The 8,298-nt window shown below is 40.0% G+C and overlaps 1 non-coding gene across 1 annotated transcript; it reads left to right on the top strand.

The window, feature by feature from the left end:
- Positions 1-7,872: 7,872 nt before the first annotated feature.
- On the top strand, positions 7,873-8,010 carry LOC119949016. The gene has a single exon (XR_005457114.1). It is a non-coding gene; the product is annotated as a small nucleolar RNA SNORA7 (small nucleolar RNA).
- Positions 8,011-8,298: the final 288 nt, after the last annotated feature.

Below are 8,298 nucleotides of genomic sequence, written 5' to 3'. Positions count from 1 at the left end.
CAAAACTCACGTGTGCTGGGCAGCAGCGGCATGGCAGAGATTTGAGGGCGGAGACTCAAGTTTACTGCGTGGAAGGAGGTAATGGTAAAACACTTCTGTATTTTTTACCAAGAAAACTCTGTGGATCCACTACCAGAACAATTGCAGATGGAGGTGGGGCATTCTGGAAGAGATGCATCCATGGTGTCGCTATGGGTTGGAGATGACTCGACAGCATAAGACGAGACAGATGAGGAAACTGAGGCACAAAGAAATTGAATGACTTGCCCAAAGTCACATATCAGGTAAGTGGCAGAGCTGGGATTAGAACTCAGGTATTCTGAATGGAGAGACATGGATTTAATCTTTTTTTAGGAAAATGATGCAGCCGGGAGACTAAAGTATGGACTGGAGAAGGGGAGAGAGAGGAGGCAGAGAGATAAGTGAGGAGGCTGGTGAGGCAGTCATTTCTTTAAAAAAACCCTGATACACTAAACAGGTAGAACTATCATGGTATAAATTTGCATGACATTCCAGTAAATCACGTGGGTTTTAATAACAAACCCATAAATCAAGTGTACCATTAAAATGTCTGAAAAAAATCAATTAATTGAATTTTATAATTAGCACCTTACATTTCTGACATTACAGGGTCTTTTATTCAAATTCTCTCCAGCAACACACCCTTTATAGAGCACTAAAAATATAACCAGTTTTGAAAGAGCTACTTACATCAGCATGTTGATTTTTACCGTCTTGTCTCTTAATGGGGTTAGAGAGAATTCAAATGAGCAACTTTAATAGTAGCATTAATTTAATGAACCTGAATAGAAAATAATTGAGGGACAGTTACAGTTTGCTCCTCCTCATTGCCCTACCACACCTCTGAGAAATCTGCTTACATCCTAAACCTTGGGGCATTTCAAGCTACAGTTGAGAGTGCCATACACTCTTTATTCATTTTCTACCTAGAACAAAATGAAATGGACGGCTTGGGCACAAAACTTGTTATTTGAGCATCAGTGTCATTATGTGATATGATGAAGTGCCAGCCACACAGTCTGCGATCTTCCCATCACTGCATAGGATGGGAAACTACACTCTCCCCCATAGGTGCCCACTCAACAAGGACAATAATAATGATGGCCCCCACAGTTTTTTGAGCTAGGCTACCAGATTTGCTCACCCCAAGGCCTCTGACAAGACCTGAGAGTTTCCCATCAGGGCAGAAATGATGCAAAATGGCAGGTTTCTAGCCTATTAGTTTTTTGAAGCCTGTCCTCTCCCATCCCTCATCCCTTCTAAATTCCCTGTCCTCATTTCACCATGCCCACAATCAAAATACCTACCCCACAGCTCTAAGTTAGTCAGTCAGTCAAGCGTATTTATCAAACCCTTACTGTGTGCAGAGCACTGTATTAAGCACTTTGGAGAGTGCATTACAACAATGAAAAGACACATTCCCTGTCCACAATGCACTTACAATCTAGAGGGTGAGAATGTGATAGGCCATCCCATGATTTGGGGTGAATGGTGAGGATAATTAGAAACCTGGAAATTTCCAGGGTATCAGGAGAGTTTGCTGTGAAGAAAATCTTAAAGGTTTCAGTTATTTCTGTGAGACTCCTTAATTGTTATTAGTGTTTCTTTGTGATCATTGGCAGCGTCTGAGAGTTAGAATTTTTTACTGTATTTGATTTCTATGTGCTTATGCATTGTGCTAAGCAATAGGGCAGATACAAGAAAATTGTGTTGGAAACCATCCTGTCCCACACAGGGCACACAATTTAGAGGTAGAGACAACGTGCATTTTTATCCCCATTTTGCAGATGAGGAAATTAAATCACCAAGTTCTCCACAGCACCTAATGGAGTGCTTGGCATACTATAATTTGCTTAAGAAGTGTGGTAATGATGACAATTCTCCAAAAGTGAAGTCATCATTTTCCTCGATTAAGAAGATAGATGCATATTTTCCTATAGAAGCAATCTGAATTTCATACTCACCTATTATATATTTTCACACAAAGAAGTATGTTCTACAAAAATAACAAAAGAGAATGATCTGGAAAGTGAAATTATTATGGGGATAAAGCCAGAGGACAGTAGGAAAGTAATCCAGGTGCTAATAAATATCAAGCTGTTGGACCAGCATCTCAGAACAAAGCTTCCAGGAATTTTGCTGAAAGAAATGCCTATTGTACAGAGGCCAAAATGACAAGATGAATTAATATATTGACCTAATATACACAGTCTCCTTCAAGATTAATTGCTTGGCAGAAATGGTTGTATTATCTGTCTGGATAAATTGCAGTAAAATTTGCCCTGACTACAAGCAAAATATATACAAACCACTGAGAGAAAATAGAATTCAGGATTTCCATAGTTCTTCAGGAAAAGATATTATTTGGATGTTTTTCACCGCATTTTATTTTGAAAATGAAAAAAAGATTCCTGTTAAAGGAAAGTACAATGTACCAGAGTTAAAAATCTTCCTTAAATACCCACATCACAATCCTCACAGATACTGATTTCTTCATGAATACAATTGAAATATCCTAATGAGCAATGAACTGTAAACAATATCTGGCTACTTGAACAAGTGGAGTAATTCAAGAGTAAAATTACCAGTTATCCACACGCAAGGTATGGGTCTCCACAGTCTGTAGTTGAAAGTGGGGTAATTACCCAGATAACTTGAACAATTCTTCCCTGTACTGCATGGGTAAGATTTGGTCTACAGTTAGTGGACATTTTGTCAAAGCCATTTCCAAAGTGAAGTTAGTTTGAAAAGTCCTGGGATAGATGTACCCCGGATGATATTGATAATGATAATAATAGTAATAATAATTATATCATTGTTGCTATTATTGTTATTATTATATAGATGGCATTTATGGAGCACTTTACTACATACTGAGCTGTCAGTGATGATTTTGAATCGAAATCATATATATCTTATTTTCTTAATCATATTTCTTAAGCTCTCACTATATGCAGAGCACTGTATGAACCTCTTGGGAAAATACAGTACACAGAATTAGGAGACCCGCTCCCTAACCTTAAGGAGCTTACAGTCTAGAGGGGGAGACAGACATTAATTATGAATAAATAAGTAATTTATAATGTATAATTTAAAGATACGTTGACAAGCACTGTGGGGTCGGGGGTGGGGAGAATATCAAGTGTCCAGAGGTCACAGATTGAGCTGGATAGATGATGCAGAGGGGAAAAGACGGTTTAATTGGGGAAAGCCTCCTGAAGGTGTGACCTTAGTAATGCTTTGAAGGTTTGGCATAGATGAAGGGGGAGGGAGTTCCAGGCTAGGGGGATGATGTGGGAAAGGGGTTAGCGGTGAGATAGATGAGATCAGGGCATAGTGAGCAAACTGGTGCTAGAGAAGCAAAGGTATGCCGGCTGGGCTGTAGTAGATCAGTCAGGTAAGGTAGGATGGGGCAAACTAATTGAGTGCTTTAAATCCAGTGGTAAGGAGTTTCTGTTTGATGTGGAGATGGATGGGCATCCATTGGAGCTGTACTCATACAGTTTTGCAGTGCAGCACTACTAGCCTTGCTCATCCCAGGTCTCCGACAAAACCTGCCAACTTGGGAACGGAACTGATCATCAGAATTATTTCTGACCCATTAACTCTTTGGAGCCTGAGTGGCTGCCACTCCCAAGCCCCACAACATTTTTGACCCCTCTAAAAGCCCCATTTCATTTTCCTCTCAGCACTCAAAAATAAAAACCTGGCACCTAAGATGCCAGCTGAATGAAAATGATTCATGCAAACTTTCTTCAAGTAGCAAATCCAGGCTCCTCCAATTAGAAGCAGTGTGGCTCAGTGGAAAGAGCACGGGCTTGGGAGCCAGAGGTCATGGGTTCTAATCCCAGCTCTGCCACATGTCTGTTGTGTGACCTTGGGCAAGTCACTTAACTTCTCTTGAGAAGCAGCGTGGCTCAGTGGAAAAAACCTGGGCTTTGGAGTCAGAGATCATGGGTTCAAATCCTGGCTCCACCACTCATCAGCTGTGTGACTTGGGCAAGTCACTTAACTTCTCTGGGCCTCAGTTACCTCATCTGTAAAATGGAGATTAACACTGTGAGCCCCACGGGGGACAACCTGATCACCTTGTAAATTCCCCAGCGCTTAGAACACTGCTCTGCACATAGTAAGCGCTTAATAAATGCCATTATTATTATTATTATCATTATTATTATTCTCTGAGCCCCAGTTACCTCATCTGTAAAATGGGGATTAAGACTGTGAGCCCTACGTGGGACAACTTGATCACCTTGCATCCCCCCAGCACTTAGAACAGTGCTTTACACATAGTAAGCACTTAACAAATGCCTTCATTATTACTATTATTATTCTCTGTGCCTCAGTTACCTCATCTGTAAAATGGGGATTAAGACTGTGAGCCCCCCGTGGGACAACCTGAACACCTTGTAACCTCCCCAGCGCTTAGAACAGTGCTTTGCACTTAATAGGTGCTTAATAAATGCCATCATTATTATCATTATTATAAGCAATCACCAATATGCACATAATTTCTAAAACATAAGCTTAAAAGAACAAAGTGGTTGTTTTGAAATCACTTTTCATACTTTAAAATACTAAGCATAACAACAATAATCTGAACACTCCCAACAGAAAAAGATGATTTAAAGTGGATACAAAGTATTTCAAAATTAAGGAGGTGCTTTTTAAAATTAACTCCAACTTTTGTATCCTTTAACATTTTTGATATAAACTGCCCAGAAAAAAATATAGGTTAAAAAAATGGAATATAGTCATTATCCATCATGATTTTATACAGTGAAAGCTATCTAGAAGTTTGAAATAAAAAATGCATTTTATTTATTGATTTTTGCATGTATATTTCTGTGAAGGGCCCTGAATCCATTGAAGCCGAGTGCCCACAGGTTTACATTTTTATGCTAAAAGAAACTTTGTAAAAGTAAAAAGAAAAGGGATGAATAAGCCATATATAGAGCTAGGGGAAAGGAAGGAAGGGAAGGAAAGAAGGAAATGGAAAGAAGGAAACTACCATTCCCCTATAGGGAATAAACATAGATCATCAGCAGCACTCTGTTAACACCTGAGCATAACGAAGGTTGAGTTTCAGTGTTGAATCGGCAACAAATTGGCACCCCAGCAGAATGTACTGTGTTTCTATCAAGGACAACACACTCAAAGTGCAAATAACACTAACCCAAGGATTCCAGCTACAAGAGTAAATTCAGGTTGCTATGTAATGCTTCACACAGGTTCTGCAGCAGCAGATGGGCAGTTTTGAATGGAATGGATGCCCATTTGGCTCTCATTCCATGTATTACCAGGAGTTTGGGTCTTTGAACAAACCATCCCCAGAATGATTGTTTAGGTTGTAGAACATGTGTAGGAACGTATTCAATCATTCTTTCCCAGTTCATGTAGCCGATCAGTGTCAATGATTCTGCTTTTTCCAATGACCTTCAGTTAACGAAGACTAAATTCCCTTGCTTTCCTTCCCATGGGTAATGAATATACACATCTTTAAAGGTCACCTAGTCAAAAGCATATGCTTTTATAGAAAATGCATAAATTATGTTAAGGGGAAAGGATTACAACTAAAACACTAATTCTTCCTTTCCAAAAAATGAAGATACAGTGAATTTTTTTCCGAGTTGTTATTCAAAAAACTGGTTATATAGTTACTGATGATGCTGCATTTTTGAGTGGCATACCAAATTATTTCTGAGACAGTGTATGAGAAGTAGCAGACCGAAGAGTACTCAAAATCAGTTATGCCATAAGAAGCATCCTCAAAATGTGGACATAAAGCACCACATTATACTTGCAGGAAAAAGAAAAAGAAACTATACAAGAAGGATTAGTTTAGCAGGGGAAAGCCATCAGAGAAGAAGAGTTCACCTATCTCAGCAGCACACACCAGCCAGGATAGCCCTCAAGAAGAAAGAGACAGAAATAATAGGAAAGGAATCTATCACATTCAGCAAAATTAGCTCTGTATGGAAATCAAAGATAAACAACTCTGTAACTCTACAGAAAACATTAAGCTTGGCAATATCTGAGGGCTGACATACAGTTGTAAGAATTTAAAATATGCAAAACCATTTATTTCAGAGGAAACTGGATATTCTTGAAAGCCAACAGGTTCAATTCTCCCCAGGGGTTAGACTGCTTACTGGCTAAAGGTTAGGCCTTAGGGAGGCTCATTAACTTTATCTGGAAACTAAGAGACTATTTCATTTCCTGCAAGAGTCATGTACTCATCAAACCCCAGTAGCCTGCAAGAATTATTTCCACTTCCTGGTTGCCCAGTTCATTACCAGGGTATGATTTAGACACTTGACAAAATATACCTTGGACTGTTCCAAAGAGCAAAGACATTGGAGAGAAAGATGTCAATCCCTTCCCTTTGCTCAACTGAAAAACCATGGGATGGGGAGGGAGAGGAGTAGCATTCTAAACCTTGCTCTTCTACTGGCCTACAGTTTAACCTTCGGGAAAACACAATCTCTTTGGGCCTTCATTTCCTCAGCTTTCAAATGGTGATGAGAAACTTCCTCCAAGCTGATTGATTTGAGATCTATCATAGCACTTAGTACAGTACATCAAGTAGAGAAAGGATTTTATAAATACCATAATGCCAGAACCCAGGGGTGGGTGGAGGAAACGATTATCCCCAAAGTGTGTTAATCCCACAGGGGATAAGAGAGAAGACAATCGTATTTTTACCTGAATTCAGCCATGTAAACAGGTGTGTATTTCTGTCCACCAGTCAGCCACATGATTCCTCCCAGATTCCTCCTGGCTTTGCCAATTGTCAGCTGTGTGACTTTGGACAAGTAACTTAACTTCTCTGTGCCTCAGTTACCTCATCTGCAAAATGGGGATTAAGACTGTGAGCCCCACGTGGGACAACCTGATCACCTTGTAACCTCTCCAGCACTTAGAACAGTGCTTTGCACATAGTAAGCACGCTTTGCACATAGTAAGTGCTTAATAAATGCTATCATAATTATTATTGTTATTATTACTGCCCCTATTGCAGCTCCCTGCTCCTGGCATACCCTGTGCATCGATATCTTTGGTCAGTAACAACTCACTTGTCTTTCCTGTTTCATTCTTCACTCTCTCATCCCATGAGAATACTACTCATAACTTCTTTTAATAGAATTATTCCCCAAAGGCTAGGTGTACCTACCAAAATGCTGTTAGTTATGTTCTAAAGTTTTAACTAGATATAACTGGAATTTGGATCTTCCTTTTTAGACCTTGATTTCTACTTAAGAAACAGCCATACAGACTTGCAATGAAGGCAGAACTTTGTTCTTTCACTCTATTGCCACACAATCAGGGAGACAAGTGACCTCATTTCATGTTCTGAATCACACAACAGCACCCTGGAGATCAGAACCTCAGCACATAGATTGGGAAGTAGCCTTTGCTCTACACTTCTAAAGTGTTTCAGAGCCAAAATGACGATATTTAAAGGTGCGAATCAGAGAGGTGACAATTGCACAAGACAGGACATTGCTGACAATGTGTCAGTACTTAAAGGTGCTAGATACAAAGGCCCCAAGCGACTGCCAAAAATTATGGAATTTTTTTATGACCGGCATAGAAGGATAACTGGTAGATGTTCCAGGTTATGCCAAATTCTAGTTTAAATCACCACACGTACATTTGCTTCTCACTGGAGGTATTCTATATCTATATCAAAATGAAAAAAGGTCCAGGTGATTTGGAGCTTAAGCCAATCAACAACAAAAACAACAATATTCCGATGAGAATGACAAATCAAAAGAACAGATTAAATCTCAGAAATTAAGGGGGTTTGGTTAGGAAGGGAAATCAACTGACCTGGTGTAGTTTGATCCTCCATTCTCAGGGTCACACCTGGAGAGTTTCCAATACTCTACCAGTCTCGATTACAGGAGGAAGAGTCAAGCAGAGGCCTATCCATTCCATTCCTAGCTTGAGCAGTGGCTAACAAGTGGAAGTCAATCTGCTACAAGTCAAAACTCACCTGTGCCGGCAATGCCATTGGACATCTGACTGAGCCACATGGGGCTCACAGTCTTAATCCCCATTCTACAGATGAGGTAACTGAGGCACCGAGAAGTGAAGTGACTTACCCAAGGTCACACAGCAGACACTTCAGTGCTTAGAACAGTGCTTTGCACATAGTAAGCGCTTAATAAATACGATTGAATGAACTTGGAGGAGCTGGGATTAGAATCCAGGTCCTCTGATTGCCAGGCCCGTGCTCTATCCACTAGGCCATGTTGCTTCCCTATCATCACA

The sequence above is a fragment of the Tachyglossus aculeatus genome, chromosome X3 (assembly GCF_015852505.1).
Source record: "Tachyglossus aculeatus isolate mTacAcu1 chromosome X3, mTacAcu1.pri, whole genome shotgun sequence".
Lineage (NCBI taxonomy): Eukaryota > Metazoa > Chordata > Mammalia > Monotremata > Tachyglossidae > Tachyglossus > Tachyglossus aculeatus.
Note: the sequence above shows the minus strand (reverse complement) of the source record. Positions and strands in the feature narration are given on the sequence as shown.